General features: G+C 35.9%; 1 pseudogene; it reads right to left on the bottom strand.

The window, feature by feature from the left end:
- LOC133049345 (heterogeneous nuclear ribonucleoprotein H3-like) overlaps positions 1 to 24,159 on the bottom strand; it is a 165,361-nt pseudogene that overhangs the window by 110,654 nt on the left and 30,548 nt on the right.

Raw genomic sequence — 24,159 nt, 5'->3', positions numbered from 1 at the left:
AAAAATTAAGTGTAATTAGTTTTATTAACATTGATGCTCTAGATAAGAGGTTCTGTAAATAAGTTCCCAATTATTCTACTTTTGTTCAGCAAATGTCTTTACATTGTAATATTTTCTAGGTTTGGTTAATCAGCTCTAAAAATTTTTGAATAATTAAAGACTTTCTCTAACACATTTTTCTTCAAGTTGTATTTCTATTTGTTTAAAGGCTTGATCTCAGTTTGTGACTTGCCTGCAATGTTTTCCATTACTGTGCACTGTTTGAAAATGCTTGGATGGTGATAATCATCGGGCTCCTGGGGTGTGATCAGTGTGGCGAGCATCCCTGACTTGCCTTTTAAATTTTCTCCATTTCCCCACAATTAAACAGATTTTAGTCTTGTTTACAATTAGCCTCTCACTTTTAATTTTTTTGTCAGCTGGGTAATGTCATTTATTTTCAGTATAATATTGTAACATATGATTTTCAATATCTTTAAACTTGTAGCCTATAATTATTTTTAACACACAATTGAACACTGAAATTAGTTGATGTCAAAATTTAGAGATAAATTCTATGTATTTTACTCATGCAACTTTTCTGGTGTACATATGTGTGTGTGTGTGTGTGTGTGTGTGTGTGTGTATGTGTGTGTGTATTTATATTTTGCCAAACATAGTAATAAGTATGTCTTGAGATAAGATTTTATCTATATTATTTTTCTTCTAGTCCTATTTTAAAATTCTTTTAAGCAATACCTATATGATTCTGAGATGGTAAAAGACAGGAAGGTCTGGCATGCTATAGTCCACTGGGTGGGAAAGTGTCAGACACAACTTAATGAATGAACAATACGATTCTGGGTTAGGGATGTATTAAACTTTTACTAAAGGAGACTAGCATATGAAATTTATAAAGTAGACTCAATCATGCTGCATCCTCCACTAATTGTTTCTGTAACATCTTCAGGCTAATCTTTCTTAAATCATCTAATTAAATGCCACTGTTTCAAGATTTCTTCCAAAGCACTGACATCCTCCTTTATAGGGTGAAAGTGAAGTCGCTCAGTCGTGTCCAACTCTTTGTGACCCCATGGACTGTAGCCTGCAGGTTCCTCTGTCCATGGGATTCTCCAGGCAAGAATACTGGAGTGGGTTGCCATTTCCTTCTCCAAGGGATCTTCCCAACCCAGGGATCGAACCCGGGTCTCCTGCATTGCAGGCAGATGCTTTATCCTCTGAGCCACTAGGGAAACCCCTTTTATAGGGTAACTGCATCCAAAATAAACCAGTAGTCTTTCAAATTATTGAATTGAAATGCATAATTTCAATGTTTTCCTTTGCTTCATGTTGAATTGCCTACATGCTAAGTTGTTGCAATTTTATTAGTTAACTTTACCACTAGAAATAATATTCTAAAGTTATATTCAAATTAGCTTTTTTTTTTTTAAAATAACATTGTCATTTAGCTGTTTAAAATCTGAAAGAACTAATTTAAGTGCTTTTCTCTCTCTCACACACACACTTACACACCCCCACACAAAGACAGACACACTGTAATCCACCACTGAGCAATGTTATATAGGTCATGACCCAAATTGCTATGCTTAATCAGATAGACTATTTTAAATAAAACATTATTATTGTTTTTACCAGTCCATTTTTGTGAAGTCAAGGAAATATTCCAGCTCTACTGTGGCAAAAAAAAAATGTTGAATGTTGTATTATTTGGCATACCCTAATGCATTTTATAAAATTTAAGGTAGTTTGCTGACTATTTAAGATGCCAAAATAGGTCAATGGGGTATGATCTTTCTCCCAAGTCTTTCTGCACCACCCAATATGGGTCATTTAATTGGCAATTAGCCCATGCTTGTATGCATAGCAGCTGTCAACAACTGCCCCAAGGAATCTTATAATTTTAGAGAATGTATTTTCCTGTTTGTGGATCCCAAAGGCCTGTTTGTCATAAGAATCCTTTCGAACCATCTGTACCCAATGATTCTGTAAGAGCCCTGGAATTTTATTATTTAGGTAAGCATAAACTGTTAGGTAGGCCAAGACAGCCAAAAACCAAGATTCACAGCAGGTATATATCAAAAAAAATCTAAGCATTAATAATGAAGTGAAGTGGCTCAGTTGTGTCCAGCTCTTTGTGACCCTGTGGACTATAGCCCACCAGGCTCCTCCATCTATGGGATTGTCCAGGTGAGAATACTGGAGTGGGTAGCCATTTCTTTCTCCAGGGGATCTTCCCGATCCAGGGATAGAACCTGGGTCGTCCGCATTGTAGGCAGACGCTTTATCCTCTGAGCCACCAGGGCAGTCTCTAACAATAGAAGTCTCTAACAGGGAAGCATTAACGATAGTGTTCCCAATTAACTGTCTCCCCGCCTTCCAGCACCAGTAATTCATATGAATTTATGTTTGAGTCACACTTTTTACAGCAATTTTCTTTATATAGTACACACATATTTAAATAATTTGATAAATCCTAGATTTATTTTTTAAGAGTGAAGGAAAAAATTTGGTTCACAGTCCAATGCTTTGTAACAATAAAAATAATGTTATGGGGTTACTTGCAAACAATAACAAAAATCAACACACATAAGCTTTGATAAGGAAGTGAGACTTTAAAGTGGGAATTACATATTTGCTAGTCAGTTTCCAGGAGTCACTTCACTGATTCCTCAGGAAACCAATACTGATTAAGTGTCCCACTTTACATACGAAGAAAATTCAGATTACTATCATCAATCAGACCCTGTAGAGATGGAGGCCTCACTGTGCTACCAATCCCCCCTCAAGCCTGAAGAAAGTCTACACATTGATGATTTATCCTGAGCAGGACCCAAGCTTCTAGACAGGAAACTGAACACTGGAAAGGGGGAAGGGCCAGAATCATTATGGAACCATAGGCTCAGAGCCAAGATGTCATACCAGGTCTACCTTGCTTCAGAGGCAATCATTCTAACACACTAGCTTCTGATCAACTAAGAGTCAAATTATTAATTCATTTAATAACTTGTTAGACTTCTAATAAATGTTAAAGTAGTTATTGATTATATGCTATAAACTTACAGCCCTGATTGATTATGTATATATAGCATGCAAATTATATATGTAATATACAAATGATGTATATAGAATATTGGCTTGGTGAAAAAGTTCATTTGGGTTTAAGAAAAAAATATATATGCACATTATTTTTTCTTCCCTGAAAAGGAAAGGAATCTTCAGTGAAGTGTTTTTGTGTATAAATGCACACATATACATATATATATATAAATATAAATATGCATGTATACGTGTGTGTGTATATATATATATATACACATATGAGATTTTTGAGGGTTTTTTGTTTCTGTGTGTGTATATGTACATATGGACAAATAAAAAATGGCAGAAAAGGGAAACAATTTCCAAATATTTCTTCAGTTAAAGCTGGAAGCAGGAGCCACAGTAAGAGATTATAGATAATCTCCCTTCCCCCATATACCACTTTTAAAAGTTTGAATGAATATTAGGATGGCTGTAAACTTACTACAATAGTTGGAGTTAAACTATTATTTAATAAAATTCAATATTCTAAAAATGAAGATCATGGCATTTTATCCCATCACTTCATGGCAAATGAATGGGGACAATTGGAAACAGTGACAGATTTTATTTTTTTGGGCTCCAAAATCACTGTGGACTGTGGCTGCAGCCACAAATTTAAAGATGCTTGCTCCATGGAAGGAAAGCTATGACAAACCTAGACAGCATATTAAAAAGCAGAAACATTTTGTCAACAAAGGTCCATCTAGTCAAAGCTTTGGTTTTTCCAGTAGTCATGTATGGATCTGAGAGTTGTTCCATAAAGAAGGCTGAGCACCAAAGAATTTATGCTTTCAAACTGTGGTGCTGGAGAACTCTTGCGTGTCCCTCGGACAGCAAGGAAATCAAACCAGTCAATCCTAAAGGAAATCAACCCTGAATATTCATGGAAGGGCTGATGCTAAAGCTGAAGCTCCAATATGTTGGAAACCTGATGCAAAGAGCTGACTCATTAGAAAAGCCCCTGATGCTGGGAAAGATTGAGGGCAGGAGGAGAAGGGAATGATAGAGGGTGACATGGTTGGATGGCATCACAGACTCAAGAGACATGAGTTTGAGAAAACTCCAGGAGATAGTAAAGAGCAGGAAAGCCTGGTGTGCTACAGTGCATGGGTACAAAGAGTTGGACGCGACTTAGCAACTGAACAGTGGAAACAAGACCTTGAGGGATAAGGTGTCCAAACTAACATCTTAATTATAAGTATCTTAGAAACATGCCCATTTTAAGAAAGTATTTGATGTCGTTTGTTGGTATAGACTGAATGTTTGTGTCACACAAAATTTATATGTTGCAACCTAATTTTCAAATTGTTGGTATTTGGAGGTGGGGCCTTTGTAAGGTGATTAAGTCAGGAGAGTGAAGCTTTTCTATATAGGACTAAGGCTCTTATAAGAGGCTCCAGAAAGTTCCCTCACATCTTTTGCCTTTTGAGTACAAAATGAAAAAAAGACTGTCCATAAACCAGAAGTAGGCCCTCATCACACACCAAATTTGCCATTATCTTGAACTTGGTGGTCTCCCAGCCTCCAGAGCTGTGAAAATAAATTTATGTTGTTATAGGCTACCCACTGAATTGTTCTAGCAGCTCAAATGGTCTAGGACACTTGTCCATCATCTATTAATCTGCCATTTAATTTAGATTATTTAATGGATTATTATGACATTTTCTGTTGCAGAAAGCAAAAAATCCCATTGGCTTTGCCTTGCTGCTGCTGTGCTTAGTCGCTGAGTTTTGTCAGACTCTTTGGGACCCCATGAACTGTAGCCCACCAGACACCTCTGTCCATGGGATTCTCCAGGCAAGAATACTGGAGTGGGTTGCCATGCCCTCCTTCAGGGGATTTTCCTAACCCTGGGATCAAACCCAGGTCTCTGACATGGCAGAAGGAATTTTTACTATCTGAGCCATGAGGGAAGCTCAGTGAATATAATTCTATCTCAAGGTAAAAAGTTCTGTGGGAGTATCTGAAAGGAATTTTACAGACAATATAAATTTTCATATTATACTTTGTCTATAAATAGTTTGAAAAATAACAAGAGAAAATTTTTATTTTTTAAGTGGCAGAATAAAACGTTCAGTCTGAATCTCTTAGCAAGTTAATATCCACTCTATGCCAACTGAGCAGCATGTAGGATAATGCAGAGAAGTGACTCCCCACCCCAGTACAAAGATGGTCATGTCCTAATCCCCAGAACCTGGTAACATATTAGGCTTCATGGCAAGGAAGAATTAAATTAGCTGATGAAATTAAGATGGCTAATCACCAGATATTCACATAGGGAGATTATCCTGGGTTTTTCACGGGGACCCAGTGTAATCACAGGGCCCTTTAAGTGGAAAAGGAGGCAGAAGCAGGTTACAGTGATGCAGTGTGAGAAAGACTGAAGGTGCTATTGCTAAATTTCAGAATGAAAGTGAGCCACAAGTCAAAGAATGAGGGTGATTGTTAGCACCTGGAAAAGAAAATAGATTATCCTTGAAAACCTTTAGAAAGGAACACAACCCTACTAACAATTTGATTTTCGCCCAGTGAGACTCATTTCAGATTTAAGTCTCCTAAGACTTAAGATCATAAATTTGCATTGATTTGAGCCACTAAGTTCGTGGCAACTTTTTACAACAGCAATAGGAAGCTATACACTGAGTAATGTTTATCTATTGCATGATATTTCTGTTGAATATGTATTCTTTGGCTAAAGACAGAGCAATTTAGTGTGAAGTAGAAATCTTATAGAAATGTCAATTTATACGTTTTGCTTTATATTTCTAGTATCTAAATTTTGGTGATGGCCTTTTTGCCACATGGACAGGCATGACGCACAATCCATTTTATATAAATAGATGTCTGTATATGTGTATGTATATATATACATACATATATATATATTTAAGAAATCTCAAATGATATTGGATTACAGATTTTCATAATTCTCAATGGAGAAGAATCTGATCAAACTTTGGGGGATAGTGAAGGACAAGAAAACAAGCATGCTGTAGTCCATGGGATCACAAAGCGTAGGACATGCATTAGCAACTGAACATAAACAAGAGCAACATTTTGAAATTCCTATTCCATCAACTTCTACCAAATATACAATCATCTTTTAGGATGGATCATTTTGTTTTGTTTTGCTTTTAACAAGGTACCTAATGACATTTTAAAACTACCACACAGACAAAACTTTAGAGGAATTTGTCCATATTTAAATCTTGTCCAGCTCACCCCCCCACACCCCGCCCTCGGCCCTTTCTGAGTTCAGCTAAGATGACCCTTTAGCATGGAACATTGAACTTTGCAATACATAATCAAACCTAGTATCTCTTCTTAGAAGTTCTATTCAATGCTATAACTTTGGTGACTGGTATAGTGCCTACCATGTGATTTTGTCTCTAAAATTTTTATGGACTAAATAAGTGAAGATACCCAGTACTGAAAGCACTGAAGTACTGTGTTGAGGCATGTTTTGTAAAGGCACCACCAGAATGCTAATGCCTATCTCTCTGTTCCTTGGTTGTCTACACTCATTTCAGAAGCACTCAAGCCTATGCAAATTTTTTTATTTTCATATTTTCCTGATATAAGCAATGCTAAGATAAGTTCTCAGTGTCTCAAAAAGATCTGTGAAATAGTTCTTTCAGTTTTCACTCATCCTTTTCTGAGAATCCTCACCTAAAACACATCCATGAATCCATTCTATATGGGATGATATTGTGCTATACTCACAACCACTTTCTTCTCTAATTTAATTTAATTTTTTTTTCTTAAAGACAATTCTTTCAGTTCCTCATCTTAGTGGATTTCTTTTGGGCTTACCCCATTAGTTCTATAAAATAAAACCGTGCAGAGAAAAATCAAATTATAAGCAGCTTGTGTGCACGCTAAGTCACTTCAGTTGTTTCCCTTTCCTACCCTACGGACTGGACTGTAGCCCTCCAGACTCCTCCGTCCATGGAGTTTCTCCAGGCAAGGATACTGGAGTGGGCTGCTGTCCCCTCCTCCAGGGCATCTCCCAGACTTAGGGACCAACCTTGGGTCTCTGGTTTTGGCAGGCAGGTTCTATACCACCAGCACCACCTGGTGCAAACTAATATCTCCATTACTTTCGAATGTACTCATTATTTCCATAAGTAACCTTTAAAGATAAGTGTGTTGTAAAAAGCCTTTAACATAGAGACTGATACAAAATAGATACTTAATAAATCTTAACTTCTCTGCCCCTTTCTATGAAAAGCTATGAAATATTTTCCTTCAGGAAAAAAACTGTTTAATGTGAAAATGTTTTTAATAGTTAAAGCCATAAGCCCAATAAAACAGCTATTTAACATGATTATAACAGATATGTGGTTAATATATAATGAAAAGTGTTGGAGAGCAGTGGAAGAATATCAACACATAATATTCTGAGCTTTTTTAGTCCAATTTGGGAGATTAATGCTAGTTCTCTACTAAAGTTGGTGCAACTAAAAGCTAGACTTAGCTCTAAATTACAATCACATATTTGCATTTGATGTTAACATTTAAATTACTCAAATTTTCTCTAATCCATATTTAAACTGTTTCTCCAAGAAAAAGATAATACAATTTAATTAAGGGTTTGATCTTGTTTTGAACATGATCTTTTTATTAAAGTATAGCTAATCTACAATGTTGTATTCATTTTAGGTATACAGGAGAGTGATTAATATATTATCTATTTATCTATATATGTATCATCTTCTTTTTTCAGATGTTTTTCCATTATATGTTATTAAAAGATATTGAATATATTTCCCCGTGCAATACGGTAGATCCTTAATCTTTATCTATTTTATACTTATCTATTATACTTTATCTATTTTATACTTTATCTTTATCTATTTTATTTTTTGTGTATTTTAATATACAACCGTAATTTCTCAAACCCAAACCCTAATTTCTCTCCTTCTCCACCTCCCTAGCCTATTTGGTAATTGTAAGTTTGTTTTCTATGTATAAGAGTCTATTTCTGTTTGTCTGTATCAAAGTCTACTATCAGTTCATTGGTATCAATTTTTAGATTCCCCATATAAATGATGCCATATGTTCAGTAACAGTATTATTTCCTTCTCCTCAAGGAGATCAGTCCTGGGTGTTCATTGGAAGGATTGATGCTAATGCTGAAACTCCAGTACTTTGGCCACCTCATGCAAAGAGTTGACTCATTGGAAAAGACCCTGATGCTGGGAGGGATTGGGGGCAGGAGGGGAAGGGGACGACAGAGGATGAGATGGCTGGATGGCATCACTGACTTGATGGGCATGGGTTTGGGTAAACTCTGGGAGTTGGTGGTGGACAGGGAGGCTTGGTGTGCTGCGATTCATGGGGTCGCAAAGAGTCAGACACGACTGAGCGACTGAACTGAACTGAACTGAATATTTTACTATATATAACACATCTTCTTTTTTTTTTTCTTTTGACAGTTTTTTTCCCCCATTTATTTTTATTAGTTGGAGGCTAATTACTTTACAATATTGTAGTGGGTTTTGCCATACATTGACATGAATCAGCCATGGATTTACATGTATTCCCCATCCCGATCCTCCTTCCACCTCCCTCTCTACCTGATCCCTCTGGGTCCTCCCAGTGCACCAGCCCTGAGCACTTGTCTCATGCATCCAGCCTGGGCTGGTGATCTGTTTCACCCTTGATAGTATACATGTTTCGATGCTGTTCTCTCGAAACATCCCACCCTCACCTTCTCCCACAGAGTCCATAAGTCTGTTCTGTACATCTGTGTCTCTTTTTCTGTTTTGCATATAGGGTTATCGTTACCATCTTTCTAAATTCCATATATATGCATTAGTATACTGTATTGGTCTTTTTTTTTTTTTAATTTTTTTATTAGTTGGAGGCTAATTACTTCACAACATTTCAGTGGGTTTTGTCATACACTGATATGAATCAGCCATGGATTTACACGTCTTCCCCATCCCAATCCCCGCTCCCACCTCCCTCTCCACCCGATTCCTCTCGAAACATCCCACCCTCGCCTTCTCCCACAGAGTTCGAAAGTCTGTTCTGTATTTCTGTGTCTCTTTTTCTGTTTTGCATATAGGGTTATCGTTACCATCTTTCTAAATTCCATATATATGTGTTAGTATGCTGTAATGTTCTTTGTCTTTCTGGCTTACTTCACTCTGTATAAGGGGCTCCAGCTTCATCCATCTCATATAACACATCTTCTTTATACATTCGTCTGTTGATGGACATTTAGTTTGCTTCCACGGCTTGGCTATTGTACATAGTACTGCTATGAACACTGGGGTGCATGTATCTTTCCAAATTAGAATTTTCTCAAGATATATGACCAGAAGTGGTATTGAAGGATCATATGGTAATTCTATGTTTAAGGAACCTAAATACAGTTCTCCATATGGGCTGCACCAAATTTCATTTCTGCCAACAGTGTACCAGAGTTCCTTTTTCTCCACATTCTCTCTAGCATTTATTATTCATAGAGATTTTAATAATGGCCACTCTGACTGGTGTGAGGTGATACCTCCTTGTAGTTTTGATTTGCATTTCTCTAATAATAATCAGCGATAGTGAGCATCTTCATACAAGCTTTTGGCCATGAAATGCCTATTTGGATTTTCTGTGCATTAAAAAAAAAATTTTAATATTAAGCTGTTTGAGCTGCTTGTATATTCTTGAAATAAGTCCCTTATAGGTATTATTATTTGCAGACATCTTTCTCCCAGTCCATAGGGTGTCTTTTCATTTTGTTTGTGGTCTACTTTGCTTGCTGTGCTTAGTCGCTCAACTGAGTCTGACTCTTGGTCACCCCATGGACTGTAGCCCACCAGACTCCTCTGTCCATGGGATTCTCCAGGCAAGAATACTGGAGTGGGTTGGCATGCCCTTCTCCAGGGGATCTTCCCGACCCAAGGATTGAACCCAGTTGTCCCTCATTGCAGGTAGATTCTTTACCATCTGAGCTACCAGGTAGTTGCCGCATTTCTAGTGTTATTTTTATTTCTAGGATACAGATCCAAAGTTGTTGTTTTTTTGTTTCTTTTTTCTGTGATTTATGTCAAAGTGTGTTCTGTGTTTTCTGAAGTCAAAGAGCTTGATTACTCGAGCTCCATTCTTCTTTCTCAAGATTGTTTTGGTTATTTAGGGTCTTTTAGGTTTCCATATAAATTAAAAATATGTATATATTGTTCTAATTCTATGAAAAATGCCTTTGGTGATTTGATAAGGATTATATTGAATCTGTAGATTGCCCTGAGTAACATGGTCATTTTAACAATACTGGTTCTTCCAAGACAAGAGCACAATACATTTTCCACTTGTTTTTGTTGTCCTCTATTCCTTTCATTAGTGTCTTAAATTTTCAAGTACAATTTTTTACCTTGTTAGTTAGATTTATTTCTAGGTGTTTTATTCTTTTTGATGTCATTGTAAATAAGGCTGATTTCTAATTTCTCTTTCTTATGGTTGCTGTTAGTGTATAGAAATGCATCTGAAGCTTAATGAATTCATTGATGAGTTCTAATTGTTTTTGTTTTTTTTCCTTTTGGTCGCATCTTTAGGATTTTCTATGTATATTATCATGTCATCTGCAAACAGTGACAGTTATACTTCTTCCTCTCTAATTTAAACACATTTAATTTTTTTTTAATTTAAATCCAAAGTATTATGATTTTGAAGTAAACCCAAAATATAAAAATATTTAAAGGAAAGTTTAATTTCAAACTATTACTTCTGTAGTTTGTTATTTGACTTTAAGGAAACCCTTGCAATTAAAAAGATGTTGCCCCTATATAGCACTTGATCTTTTTATATTCTAGTGTGATTAAGCATATTTTTTATAAAAACAAAAAATTGATAACCTATAGATTATAAACATCAAAATTTAGTGTGTGGAAAGTAAGATTGTAATTTTTCCAGTATTTTAATGACATTTAAATCTGTTTCAAAAGATGCCTAATATTAATCATGACAGAATAAGTAGTAACTTTTCTGTGAAGAAAGGGATACCACCTTCAATAAGTAACCAAATTTAGTTATCATCACTAACAGGAAAATCAACACTATGTGCATCTGGATTTGATACACTGAGAAATACCCAAAATTCATAACCTGAATCTTGTTTTTCAGTCAGAAAGTCATGTCCAACTCTTTGTGGCCCTATGAACTGCAGCAGGCCAGGCTTCTCTGCCTTCTTATTATCTTCTGGAGTTTGCTCAAGCTCTTGTCCATTGGGTAGGTGATGCCATGCAATCATCTCATCTTCTGTTGCCCCCTTCTCCTCCTGTCCTTAATCTTTCCAAGCATCAGGGTATTTTTCAGTGAGTTGGCTCCTTGTATCAGGTGGCCAAGTATTGGAGCTTCAGCTACAGCATCAGTCCTTCCAATGAATTTTCAGGGCTGATTTCCTTTATGATGGACTGGTTTGATCTTGCTGTCCAAGGGATTCTCAAGGGTCTTCTCTAGCATTCCACAGTTCAAAAGCATTAATTCTGTGGCACTCATCCTTCTTTATGGTCCAGCTCACAACCATACATGACTACTGGAGAAACCATAGCTTAGACTAGACAGACCTTTGTCATTGAAGTGATGTCTCTGCTTTTTATATGCTGTTTAGACATAGCTTTGTCTAAGGTATGACATAGTTTGTCATAGCTTTTCTTCCAAGGAGCAAACATCTTTTAATTTCATGGCTACAGTCACCATCTGCAGTAATTTTGGAGCCCAAGAAAATAAAATCCGTCACTGTTTCCACTTTTTCTGCATTTTTTGCCATGAAGTGCCATGATCTTAGTTTTTGAATATTGAATTTTAAGCCAACTTTTGCACTTCTCCTTCTTTCATTCTCATCAAGAGGCACTTTAGTTCCTCTTCACTTTTTGCCATTAAATCTTGCATATCTGAAGTTGTTGATATTTTTCCTGGAAATCAGATTCCAGCTTGTGATCATCCAACCTCACGTTTTGCATGATGTATTCTACATATAAGTTAAATAAGCAGGGTGACAACATACAACCTTTATGTACTCCTTTGTCATTTTTGAACCAGTCCTTTGTTCCATGTCTGGTTCTAACTGCTGTTTCTTGTCCTGAATACAGGCTTCTAAGGAGGCAGGTAAGGTGGTCTGATTCCCATCTCTAAGAATTTTCCAGAGTTTATTGTGATCCATACACTCAAAGGCTTTAGCACAGTCAATGAAGCAGAAGTAGATTCCTTTTTTTGGAATTCCCTTGTTTTTTCTATGATCCAGTGAATGTTAGCACTTTGATCTCTGGTTTCTCTGCCTTTTCTAAATCCAGCTTATATTCTGGAATTTCTCGTTTCACATTCTGCTGAAGCCTAGCTTGAAGGATTTTGAGCATAATCTTGCTAGCATGTAAAATGAGTGCATTTGTATGGTAATTTGTACATTCTTTCACATTACCTTTCTTTGGAATTGGAATGAAAACTGGTCATTTCCAGTCCTGAAGCCGCTGCTGAGTTTTCCAAATTTGCTGACATATTGAGTGCAGCATCATCTTTTAGAATTTGAAATAGCTTAGCTGGAATTCCATCACCTCCACTCACTTTGCTCCTTGTTAAGTTTCCTAAGGCCCACTTGACTTCATACTCCAGGATGTCTGGCTCTAGGTGAGTGACCACATCATCATGGTTACCTGGGTCATTAAGATCTTTTTGTATTGTTCTTTTGTGTATTCTTGCCACCTGTTCTTAATCTCTTCTGCTTCGATTAGGTCCTTGTTGTTTCTGTCTTTTATTGTTCCCATCATTGCATGAAATATTCCCTTGGTATCTCCAATTTTCTTGAAGAGCTCTCTAGTAATTCCCATTCTATTGTTTTCCAAGGCTTTCTTATCTCTCCTTGTTGTTCTCTGGAACTCTGCATTCAGTTGGGTACACTTTCCCTTTCTCCTTTGGGGAAATATTATATACTAAATTGAGAGTCATTCTATGAAAAACTTCCTGCATTCTTCAAAAGTGTAAAGGTCAGGACTGTTGAAGCACAACTGAGCAACTTTTCCAGAGTGAAAGAATCCAGAGACATGCCAACTAAATGCACTCTGAAGTGTGGAAAATCTAATCTTACATAAGAAAAGAAAAATATCTCTCAATTGCATTATTTTTGACAAGCTAATGATATTAATTCTTTTTACTTTAATTTTTTTTTAATTATGAAAGTATGATGACACATCTACAGGAGACTTTGAAAATACCAAACAAGGTTTCATATAGTTCTACTATATGCTATCATTATATATTAAATAGATAAATTAAAGTTTTTAATTAAAATTTCAATATCAAACTTTCAAAAATTAATAAATTGAATATATAGAGAAGTAGAAGGATATAGCAGACCTGAAAAGCACTGTGAACCAATTCAACATAATTAAAATTTATACAATTTTCACACAACAGTAGGATACAAATTCTATTCAAGTTTCCAATAGGTTGTAAACTAGGAGACATTGGAACATATCCAGGGACATAAAGCAAGGTGCAAAAATTTCATGGCCTAAAGCCATTGAAATCATAAAGAGTCTGTTCTCTTATCATTGTAGAATTATGCTAGAAATCAGTATCAAAAGATATTTGAAAATAACCCATATATTTTCAAGTGCAGTGTGACATTTACCAAGAGAGATCTTCGACTTAGCCATCAAAAGCCTCAATCAAGTTAGACTGGGCGGAAAAAAAAAACCAAAACACAGAGGGTGATTTTAGAGAAGAATCATTTAAATGAGAAATTAGTGTTCAAATAAGTAGAGATACCTCAGACAAATTCCCATATGCTTGAAAATTAAAATTCCACTTCTAGATGACGGCTGTATGTGAGAAGCCCTAGTAAAGAAAATTAGAAAATATTTGTAATAGAATAAAAATAAAAAGCTAAACTAACCAGAATTTGTTGCATGCAGTTGAAGCTCCGCAGTGCAATAACATACAATGTAGAGTCTTGAAAAAGGTACAAAAACAAATAATCGACACCAGCAAAAATTTTTGTGAAATCTAAACCAAATTTGTACCTTAGTTAATAATAGTGTATCATTGTTTGATCTTTTGTTTTTTCTTTCTAACAATACAGTATTTGTTAATATTCTTAGAATTGGATTAGAAGTTTCAAATCTCATTCGAATTTTTTTTAAATTACTAAGAAAATAAATTTTGTAGAGTTTTAGCAGTAATACTAGATGCCAAAATACATGGAATAATATAAAAGTTTTGAGTGAACATAAATTAGAAATATAGCATTCTATTCCTATTAATTCAAACAAGTGAAATAAAAATGTTATACTTTTTTTAGCTAGGCAAAAGTTCATGAATTTTCTAAAATATATATTATACATACCATATACATATATGTATAATATATATAAATACACATAGGTATACAAAACTTTTCTCTTATGCTTGATAAAGGCTTGAGAAAGAACAACCACAAAAAAAGAGTCAGAAAAATTGGAAAACATAAAAATAAATGAAATAAAAACACTGAATATGAAATAGAAAAAATAAACTGGGCAAAAATGAAAGATCATCATATAATCCAATTGTTTTTAAGCATGGCTGCTCATCAGAAACACATCTGGAGCTTTGGATAAGAAAAGCAATACCTGGTCATTTGTAATTTTCAAAAACTTTTCCAAGATATTTCAGTTATGCATATGGATTTTAAAGAGTGATTATAAATTTTCTATTAAACGGTAGTTTTAGTGACATAGAATTCTATTATTTTCTGTTGACCAATCAAGATACAATGGTATTAATTGAACAATAGTTACATAATAACTATAGTAAAAGGTATTTATCAGTTTTCACAATCAAAAAAGCCAGACAAAAAATAAAAAGTGATTACAATTGCCAACCATAATCAAAACATGATTAGCCTAGCAATACAAAATAATTACATATAGCTTGAGCTAGGGCAAGCAGAGTGATGTGGTAAGTGGAAAAGCATACATGTGCATGCTCTCATCTGCCCAGCCATTCTATGTCTTTTGGTTGGTGCATTTAATCCACTTACAGTTAAGGGCTTCTGAGATGGTGCTAGTGGTAAAGAACCCATCTGCCAGTACAAGAGAGGTAGTTCAGTTCAGTTCAGTCACTCAGTTGTGTCTGACTCTTTGCAAACCCATGGACTGAAACACCTCGGGCCTCCCTGTCCATCACCAACTCCCGGAGTTTACTCAAACTCATGTCCATTGAGTTGATGATGCCATCCAACCATCTCATCCTCTGCCATCCCCTTCTCCTGCCACCTTCAATCTTTCCCAGCATCAGGGTCTTTTCAAAGAGTCAGTTCTACCCATCAGGTGGCCAAAGTATTGGAGTTTCAGCTTCAGCATCAGTCCTTCCAATGAATATTCAGGACTGATTTCCTTTAGGGTGGACTGGTTGAATCTCCTTGCAGTCCAAGGGACTCACAAGAATCTTCTCCAACACCACAGTTCAAAGCATTGATTCTTTGCTGCTCAGCTTTCTTTATAGTCCAACTCTCACATCCATACATGACTACTGGAAAAACCACAGCCTTGACTAGACGGACTTTTGTTGGCAAAGTAGTGTCTCTGCCTTTTAATATGCTGTCTAGGTTGGTCATAACTTCTCTTCCAAGGAGCAAGCATCTTTTAATTTCATGGCTGCAGTCACCAGCTGCAGTGATTTGGAGTCCCCAAAAATAAAGTCTGTCACTGTTTACACTGTTTCCCCATCTATTTGCCATGAAGTGATGGGGCCGGATTCCATGATCTTCATTTTCTGAATGTTGAATTTTAAGCCTACTTTTTACTCTCCTCTTTCATTTTCATCAAGAGACTCTTTAGCTCCTCTTCACTTTCTGCTGTAAGTGTGGTGTCATCTGCATATCTGAGGTTGTTGATATTTCTCCCAGCAATCAAGAGACCCGGATTTGATCCCTGGGTCAGGAAGATCCCTCCAGTAGGATATGGCAACCCATTCCAGTAATCTTGCCTGGAGCATCCCATGGACAAAGGAGCCTGGTGGGTTACAGTCCACAGAGTCGCAAAGAGTTGGACACAACTGAAGTGACTTAGCATTCATGCACAGTTAAAGTAATTATGAATATGTATAATCCTATTACTATTTTTTATTTCTTTTGGGTTTATTTTGTGCAAGTCTTTTCCTTCTCTTGTGTTTCCTGCCTTGAGAAGTTCATTTAGTATTTATCGTAAAGCTAATTTGGAGATGTTGAATTCTCTTAACTTTTGCTTGTTTGGAAAGTTTTTGATTTCTCTCCCAAATCTGAATGATAGTCTTGCAGGGAAGAGTACTCTTAGTTGAAGGTTCTTCTTTTTCATCACTTTAAATATATCATGCCATTCCCTTCTGGCTTGTGGAGTTTCTGTTGATAAATTTGCTGGTAACTTTATGGGGTTCCCTTGTATGATATTTGTTGTGTTGTGTTTTCCCTTGGCACTTTCATCATTTCATCTTTGTCTTTAACTTTCATCATCTTGACTGCTATGTGTCTCAGTGTGTTCTTCCTTTGGTTTGTCCTGCTGGAGACTCTGCACTTCCTGGACTTGGTTGACTATTTCCTTTCCTATGTTTGGGAAGTTTTTAGCCATTATTTCTTCAAATATTTTATCAGGTCCTTTATTTTTCTCTTCTCCTTCTGGAACCCTTTAATGTGAATGTTGGTGTGTTCAATGTTGTCCCAGATGTCTCTTAGTCTGTTTTCATCCATTTCTCATTCTTTTTTTTTCCCTAGATTTTGTTCTGCAGCAGTGATTTCCACCCTTCTGTCCTCCAGGTAACATCTGTTTTTCTACATCAGTTATTCTGATATTGATTCCTTCTAGTGTATTGTTCATCTCTGTTTCTTTGTTCTTTAATTCTTCTAAGTCTTTGTTAAGCATGTCTTACATCTTCTCAGTCTTTGGCTCCATTCTTTTTCTGAGATCTTGGATCATCTTCACCATCATTATTCTGAAGTCGTTTTTTGGAAGGTTGCCTATCTCCACTTCATTTAGTTAGTTGTTTTTCTGGGATTTTATCTTGTCCCTTCATCTGGGGCAAAACCCGCTGCTTTTACATCCTGGTTAACTTTCTGTGATGTGGTTTTAGTTCTAGCCCTGTGGGACTGTGATTCTTTTTGTTTCTTCTGTCTTTCCTTTGGTGGATGACGGCTAAAGTCTTGTGTAAGCTACTTGATGTGAGGGACTGGTGATTAAAAAAACTGGGTCTTGCTCTGGTGGGCAGAACTGTGCTCAGTAAAGCTTTAATCCAATTATCCCTGATAGTTGTTTGGACTGAGGTGACCCAGGTCTGGGGTCTATGGGCGTAGGGTGGGATTAATGGAGATCTCCAAGAGGATCTTACGCCAAGGGGCCCCTTCCAGGACTGCTGCTGCCAATTCCCCTATCCCCACAGAGAGCCACTGCTGACCCACACCTCCACAGGGTACCTTTCAACACCAGCTGGTAAGCCTCGTTCAGTCTCCTGTGGGGTCGCTGCTCCTTTCCCCTGGGTCTCGGCCTGCACAAAAATTTTCTGTACTCTCCAAGAGTGGAGTTTCTGTTCGTCTGAGTCCTATGGGAACCCTGTAATCTTATCTCACTGACCTTCAAAGTCAGATTCTTTGGGGATTCTTAGTCCTTTTGCTGGATCCACAGACTGGGAAGCCTGAGATGAGGCTCAGAACCTTCACAACAATGAGAGAGCTTCTTTAATATTACTGTTTTCCAGATTGTGGGTTGCTCTCCAGGTGGGTATAGGATTTGATTTTATCCTATTTTCACCCCCTCCTACCATCTCGTCTTTGTCTTTGGACATTGAGCATCTCTTTTTGTTGGGTTCCAGTGTCCTCCCATCAATGATTGTTCAACAGCTAGTTGCAGTTTTGGAGCTCTCACAGGAGAAGATGAGCACAGGTCTCTCTATTCTGCCATCTTGAACCAGAACCATCTAAATTTGAATATGGGGTAAAATTTAGGTATAGCATAGTATCAATGTTACATCTCTTAATTTTGAAAATTTTAATAATCATGAAAAATTTATCCTTGGTCTTAGGAAATAAACATGAGAGTATTTAGGGATATAGGTCACCATATTGCCAACTTAATCAAACAGTATTAAATGAAATGCATGTAAAAAATATGCAGACAAATAGTAATAAAGCAACCATAGTAGAATGTAAACAATTTGGTGAATTTGGATATAATTACTATAAACAAAAGTGCCTGGAAAATGTACATTATTTACCCTAATATATAAGTATGTATATATTTCAAATCTAGAGAGTATTTTAAATATTTAACATATCCACATCATTTGTTAGAAAATTTATAGACTGGATAATATGTTCCAGGACTAAGTTAAGAATATGCATTATTATTTTATATGTAGATGACATCATAGCAGATGATTATTTTGGTAAAATCATTATTGTTTGTGATCTTTTGGTTCTTTTCCTCATTTCAGTGATTAAGGAAATAGGTCTCTTAGAACAGTTCTGAGTCAAGCTGAATTCAAACCAGATGTTTTGAGTATATAATTTCACTCCAAAATTTTTGAGATGTACTGTAGAGAATGTCTAAGATATAATGACCAGGAAAAATTTCCCATATAAAATTGGACATTTCCAGATCAGCCTCCAAGTTAAATGTTTATTTTTCAAACTGTTCCATAGTGGAAGTTTGGTTAAAAGACTTGGCACAGTGCTCCTCAGTTTAATTTTAAGCCTGACAGAAATGCTGGCCTCAGTGTGTGTGTGTGTGTAATTTAGTTGCTTTGCTACTGGAAGTCTATGGAAGATTAATGAATGGTGAGGCTCGGTGGCAGTTGTGAGGGGATGCAGGATAGAGAAAACCAGTCACCATCTGTTCAAAATGTCTTTTGTAGTGCTTTTAAGGAAAACAGTTATCAGCAGGAGACAAAGGCAAACAATGGCTTTAAATATTAAAGTTTCTGTTTTTGCAAATAAATATTGCAATTGTACTTCTATTTTCTCAACAAATAAATATGCTTATATCATGTTGTGACCAACTGTATATCAAATCAGTTCTCCAAAAAACAAGAAAATTACTAAGAATGTAGTATCCTTAGCAATATTTACTCTCAATTAGGATCTTTGGAGATCTTATATATAGCTCAAAGACAAGCTCTGTAAATAACCTTTACCTTAAAGTTAACCTTCTCCTTTAGAATCAGATTCATTATTCTTGCTTCAAATCTGTTCAAAACTGGCCATTTATAACTGAAATGCTATCAGTTATTTATGCTCACTCAGGAAACTAGGCTTATGACTTTTCAAACTTGAATTGAAGACAAGGCACCGAGGCTGTCTTGTTAAAATGCAGATATTGATTCAGTAAGTCAGGACTTGAACCTAACTCCCAGATGATGGCAGTGGTGTTGGTCCACTCTGATTACAAGGATAGAAATATATCTTTATGATTTTTTTGTCATTAAGAATGGCAGAAGAGTCGTTTATAAAGTGTTAAAAATACACTGCCTTAATATTGGTGTCTACTTGGCTAAGTTTTTGCAAATGTTCCCACTCATCCAGCCACCGAATAATAAAACAACAGCAGTATAGAAGTAGTAGTAAAAGAAAAGGAAGCCCTTTAATGGAGTATTGGATGTTATTAGAACTAGTATTGAAACAGCATTGGGTCTTTCATCAACAGATTTGGTTACATCAGAAAATCATAAAAGATGTGCAAAACAACTTAGGCATTTTCTTTTAATTAAAAAGACATAAATGTTAACCTTTTTGCCCCTCTTTGACCTAAGACCAAACTATTTTATTTTTGTACTAGTCTGCCAACTTTATTTCCTTGTCATCTTTCAGGTATAAAAGGTACCCATAGTTCATTACCTTGGATTTTCAGTTTCCATTTCTTTCATGTGGATCAATAATTTAAGTAAAGCTACAGAGCAGTATATTAGAAGATTCATAGTAACATTCAGTTTTTCACAATTAGCTTGTTTACACCTAGTTCAAGTGGTTCAGAGGGTAAGGAATCTGCCTGCAATGCAGGAGACCTGGATTTGATGCCTGGTTAGGGAAGATCCCCTGGTGAAGGAAATGGCTACCTACTCCAGTATTCTTGCATAGAGAATTTCATGGACAGAGGCTACAGTCCATAGAGTTGCAAAGAGTTGCACATGACTGGGTGACTAACAAGTACAGTTATTGTAGGAAAAAACTTTATTGTTATTAATCCAATTTAATTGGGTTAATTAACTTAATTAATCCAATGGTCAGCATAATTTCCATAAAAAACAAAAAAATGCTCATTCTCTTACATATTTTTATTTATATAATGTTCAATTATGTTATAGCTTCAAGGACAAATACAACCAAAATATTGAACTCATTACCAACATTGGTAGTAAGGTCATGTGTATAAACTAAGGAGGAATGAGCTAGACAAAAGGGTCCATTGTGTCATTAGTATCCATGAGTTTGATTCACAAAGAATATTGAGTACAGTTAAGGAAATGGAGTACAGTTAAGAAAGCTTTTAATCTTAAAGAAAATCCAATGCACCTGTAATATTTAAAAATTAAGGAATTTGACTTATAACCTCCAGTAAATATTTCTCCTAATCTCTTCTGTTACTTTCCATTTCTTTTGTATCAATTCATTTGGCTGATCTTTCCTCCCCACATTGAAACATATTTTCTTCTCTATCACTCTCTCACCATTTCTAGTTTTTTTTTTTTTTTGTGTGTGTGTCTATAACCCTAGATATATCCTCCCCTTTTCCTCCTCAATTTTACCTCTAATTTTTCTTTTTTTTTCACTTTTTTTTTCTATTTTTCAGCCATGCGTGTGGCATGCAGGGTTTTAGTTGCCTGACCAAATTGAACCCATGTACCCTGCAGTGGAAACATGATGTATTAGGCCATGGAACTGAATGCCAGGAAGTTCCCGATTTTCCTACTTCTGAATCACAAAAAATCTGAGGAGAAAATGGCAAAAATGAATTGGTGCAGTCTAAAATTATTTCCTTGGTAATAAGCTGACTTTATGTCTTACAAATATTTGTTAAAATTGTTATTTTCCTGATTAGTCAATTGTGAACCAAAATAGTCACACAAAAATCTTTTGAGACACTTGAGTTGCAACAGAACTTTGTTATTAACTACTAGAGAATACCGTATATGATAAGGATCATTTAAATGATACCTAGGACCAAAATTACTTCAAAGGACATTTTTATCTTAGTAACAGTAATATAATAACTTAAGTGCCACCAGTTGATGAATCATGAAATATGAGAAAAATATAACTAAGTTTTCCACTCTTTCTTCTTTACAAAACTTGTGATTTCACAATTCTTAACGATTTCCATTAGGAAAAGTAAACAAAGCAAATTTTTAAAAAACTTAAAATATACTATAATCAAAATTTCAATGAAATCATTCTAGCCAAAAATTGTCAAAAAGTTGATCATTTAGAAAGAAAATACATTGTCTAATTTAGCTTAATTACTAGTTATACAAAAAGCTTGGTTATACCTTCTGTACTTAATATTTGCTTCACAATTTTGTAATTTATTTGAAAAAATGTAGGGTTGAAATTCAAAAAATACTCATATCAATTCAGTTGTTTATTAACCATCTGACATCAAGTAAATCACGTCATCTCTTTGAAATTTATATTTTACTCTATTTTTCAGTGATTCTAATATGACTTTGAATTTATTATTTTTGGAGCAAAATTTCATAAAATATTAAAAATTTAAATATACAAAGTATATATCAACACATTAAAAATTAATGAGTGACTTATGTATTATTATATTTAAGCATAAAATAAGATATAAATTAGGATGTGGAAAGCAACTTGTTCTAATTTTATCTTTTCCTGGTGAATAACAAGTTACTTTTACAATATTAAATGTTTTATTCAATATCTCTTGGTTAATGATTTGAAGAAATTATGAAGAATCCTCTTCCAGTCCAGAAATTTAGACATTTGTAGTATTTGTCAGCATATAAATTTTTATAACTTTTGCTATTTAGACAAACACAGGCACACAGATGTCATATGGAAACACTCACAGACAAAGCCACCAACTTACCAACTTACCAGCCTATAAACAGTAATATTATACCTTATTCACTGTTGGTTTGATATCTTTAAAGAAATGATGCATTATTTATAGGGCACCTATATTAACAAATGGGATTCCCTTGTGGCTCAGCTGGTAAAGAATCCACCTGCAATGTGGGAGACTTGGGTTTGATCCCTGGGTTAGGAAGATCCTCTGGAGAAGGGAAAGGCTACCCACTCCAGTATTCTGACCTGGAAAATTCCATGGATTGTATAGTCCATGGGGTCACAAAGAGTCAGACACGACTGAGCGATTTTCACATATTAACAAAACTGATTCAATGTGATATTCATGCTAATTACTTTATTATTCTGGGGTTTTTGACCTGATTTCTATTTCAGGAGGCAAAAATACAGTGAAAATTGGGATTAGTGAAAATGTTCTTGCCTATAAATAAGTTTTGAATGTAAATATATAAAGTAAATTATATAAAAAAATCTACCCTAAGAGAGTTGTTGTCCCCTAATATAGATAAAACAGTAAGTTAAAGAAACTAACCAAAACTTCTTCCAAGATTTAATATAATTTTCTTAGGAATTTTGTATATCAAGTTTGTTATGTAAATAGCACTAATTGAGATACAGAACTTCAACTGAAATCTAAGCATGGGAGATAAGAAAGAGCAGTTATAGTCTTTCTTACCTTACCTTTCCACTACAAAGTTTATTGCATAACAATTGGCCAAAATGAATAAAAATTTTCTAAAAATATAAGCCAGAAGTTAGTGTCAACAAACAGCTTAGCTAGCTCATGCTGTTTAAGCTCATACTACAAAAGTATTGGCATAAGCAAAACTGATCTCTGGCATTCTCCTGTCCCTTATAAAGATCAAGTCATCTTGCTGTACCCCTAAGAAGGCTATGAAGACTATTTATTTGACCAAAGTCACTCTGTCGGTGGTACTTGCTTAAAAATTTAAAACTGCTTATATTCTTGCTAGGGCTTCCTAGGTGATGCTAGTGGTAAAGAACCTGTCTGCCAATGCAGGAGATGTAAGAGGGTAGGTTACATCCCTGGGTTGGGAAGATTCTCTGGAGGAGGACACAGCAACCCACTCCAGTATTCTTGCCTAGAGAATCCCATGAACAGAGGAGCCTGGCGGGATGCAGTCCATGGGGTCCCACAGAGTTAAACAGGATTGAAACGACTTAGCACACACACAGGTATATTCTTGCTAATTTGCCCCATAATGTTGTTTAGAGCAAAAAGATGCATTTAGTGAACAGAACTCCCCATCCCCAACTTCCAGGCCCACATACTCACACCCTTACCTTCAAAGATCTTCTGTCCTGATGGCTATCGGTATCAGTATCAGTTCAGTCTCCTAGTCGTGTCTGACTCTGAACCGCAGTAGCCAGGCCTCCCTGTCTATCACCAACTCCCAGAGTCCACCCAAACCCATGTCCATTGAGTCGTTGATGCCATTCAACCATCTCATCCTCTGTCATCCCCTTCTCCTCCTGCCCTCAATCTTTCCCAGCATCAGGGTCTTTTTTTTTTTTTTTCAAGGTAGATATTTATTAGTTGGAGGCTAATTACTTCACAACATTTCAGTGGGTTTTGTCATACATTGATATGAATCAGCCATAGATTTACACGTATTCCCCATCCCGATCCCACCTCCCACCTCCCTCTCCACCCAATTCCTCTGGGTCTTCCCAGTGCACCAGGCCCGAGCACTTGTCTCATGCATCCCACCTGGGCTGGTGATCTGTTTCACCATAGATAGTATACATGCTGTTCTTTTGAAATATCCCAGCCTCACATTCTCCCACAGAGTTCAAAAGTCTGTTCTGTATTTCTGTGTCTCTTTTTCTGTTTTGCATATAGGGTTATCGTTACCATCTTTCTAAATTCCATATATATGTGTTAGTATGCTGTAATGTTCTTTATCTTTCATCAGGGTCTTTTCAAATAAGTCAGCTCTTCCCATCAGGTGGCCAAAGTATTGAAGTTTCAGCTACAACATCAGTCCTACAAATGCTAAATCTAGTGAAAG

The sequence above is a fragment of the Dama dama genome, chromosome 30, assembly GCF_033118175.1.
Source record: "Dama dama isolate Ldn47 chromosome 30, ASM3311817v1, whole genome shotgun sequence".
Classification (NCBI taxonomy): Eukaryota; Metazoa; Chordata; class Mammalia; order Artiodactyla; family Cervidae; genus Dama; species Dama dama.
The sequence above is the reverse complement of the archived record's forward strand: the minus strand, read 5'-3'. Positions and strand labels throughout refer to the sequence as shown.